Source organism: Octopus bimaculoides, chromosome 12 (genome assembly GCF_001194135.2).
Source record: "Octopus bimaculoides isolate UCB-OBI-ISO-001 chromosome 12, ASM119413v2, whole genome shotgun sequence".
Classification (NCBI taxonomy): domain Eukaryota; kingdom Metazoa; phylum Mollusca; class Cephalopoda; order Octopoda; family Octopodidae; genus Octopus; species Octopus bimaculoides.
In genome coordinates, this window is record NC_068992.1 from 23,842,133 (window position 1) to 23,844,863 (window position 2,731).

Genomic DNA, 2,731 nt, shown 5'->3' on the forward strand with positions numbered 1-2,731 from the left:
ATATATATATATATATATATATAAATTTATTGACGGATCATGTATGTATACGCTTGTACAATTATAAGTATGTATACAACTATATCTTTAGTATTTGCACTCATTGCGTATACACACATATCTTTATGAAGCCTTCTGCAAACCTGCATGTACGTAAGTATGTATATATAAAGACAAAGTACGAGATAGATAAATAGATAGGTAAGTAGACAGAAAGATTGATAGATCCGTCCACAACATAAGTCATACTCGCATCACATAATAACAATACGGAAATTATTTCACCTAAATTGGCCCCCGCTCTCTTTAACAATACACCAAAACACGTTAAAGCAGAAATAGACCCCATAAATTTCAAGAACTCTTTGGACAAATATCTTCAAGAAATTCCGGATAAACCTCCTACACCAGGATATGTCTCCGTTAACAATAACTATCTACTCGAGTGGGCCATGTTCTTCGATTCCTGATTTGAATTACTCCGCCGGGTGGTGCTATTAAGTTAGACACGGCCAAGGCCAATACCGGCCGAAACCTATCAAAGTATCAAAGTATATGTATAAATATGTATATATATGTATAGATACATATATGCATATATATATATAGTTATATATGTATATATGTGTGTGTGTGTGTGTTTCTATATCTATATTTTTATATACGAAGGTTCTACCATATGTTATGTAAAACCGGACGTAACATTTTTCATTGAACTGACAATGTGTGTTCAAGTTATACACGTTTGCAATGTATTGAGGTTATCTTCAATGTCTCTCGATTTGCCAAGCCACATCATAAGGATGCTTTCTATGATGCAGATGATCTATAGTAGACGGGAGGCAATATTCTTGTTCTAAACTATATAGCTAGGATTTGAGTTTGTCTTACTAAATTTATCTGTCTTCATTGAGATGTGTATATAATGTATTTGTGGGTAAAGTATGTCGACTGCATATCTATTTTAACATTATGCTGTGCAGTAAGCATCTCGTCCATCATTTATCACCTTTTATTGGAGGAAATACTGTAGAATTATGATATTTTGACATCTAGGCGCAGGCAAAGATATGTCGTCAACAGGGTCAGCTTGCAACCACATGCTTTGGTGTCCAGTCTCGATGCGCAGCATCTAGTGTGTCATTTACAATAGTTCTGAGACAACCAATGTCTTGTTAGTGAAATTGGTAGATGGGAACGGTGTGGAAGATCATGTTGTATGTATGTGTGTGTGTGTGTGTGGTGTGTGTGTGTGTGTATGTGTGTGGTCGTGTGGTGTGTGTGTGTCTGTGTGTGTGTGTGTGTGTCTGTGGAAGAGCGTAGGCCCGAAACGTTAAAGACGTTTTCAATTCCCGATCTATACCACCTGTCTTCGTCTGTTGTTTTTTTTGTGAATTCTCCCTATATATATATGCAGAGGTGAATTATAGAAACCCCAAAGAATTCCTCTCAACACATGGCTATGATGCTCCTCTACTGCTTCTGCTCGTAATCAGAGATGCACATATCCTCAGCCACAAGTGGGCATGCCCAACCGGTTAAGATCGATCGACTGACAAACAAATCTGTGGTATTCAACAGAACATTTGCTGCAGCCCATCTTTTATGCCAAGACAAAATAATGTGCATGATAACACTTGCAATCAGTTAAGATCCGAAGCCATGAGTGCCACTGCGTGGTACTGCAATTATTAACATTATCATCATCATCATCATCATCATCATCATCATCATCATCATCATCATTATTATTATTATTATTTTTTTTTTTTTATTATTATTATTATTATTATTATTATTATTATTATTATTATTAAATGAGCGAGCTGGGAGAAGCGGTAGAACGCCGGACAGAATGCTGTATATCATTTCGTGCGTCTTTATATTCTGAGTTCAAATGCTACCGCTGTCCGGTTTTCATCCTTCCAGGTTCAATAAAATTTGTGACATTAAAATACTAGAAAGGATTAAGCAGCTGGTCTTCTACTACCGAAATTTGGTTAGATTTCATGTATTTTGTGTTCTGTTTTATGAAGTTTAGGATAGGTAGTTAATCTATGTATTTGATTCATATTATAAACATTATGTGTGATTTGATTATCATTAATTGTGTTTATACTTTGAGTTTATTGAATGTCGTATCAACCATTTTAACTGATTAAAATTCCAGATAATTCTCTATGAGATTCCCTGATTTCCAGGAAATGCTGTTTCTCCAGATAATTATATATGCTTTGAAGTAATTTGTTTACTCAGTCAGTCTGCCTACACAAACACACAGACGGTCGCGCGCAGACACGTTTAGGTATACAGATTCATATAAGTATTTATATTTATATAAAATGCATGCGCGCAATGGGTGTGAGTGGTTTTCATGTTACCAAAACAGAACACCTAAATTCTTCCTGCCGTCTTAAGAAATAGACGCATTTGGTATTATATTTTACGATGCACTCTGTTTGTAAAACTAATACCGGGTGCCACTGTCTATCCTACTGTAATATGTACTTTACCTGTATTGACTAGGTGCAAAATAACATTGGCATATAACATTTCCGTCACCGGTATGAGTGTAGTAACGTTAATTATGTGCTTTTATTTAGAACATGATGAGTCAATAAACACGTCTACATACCGTATACATATTATATTGAGAATATTCGGGAGAATTAACGTTACATATTCCTTTATATTTTTAAAAAATTTTGTCATCTTCACTTAGCAGGGAAAG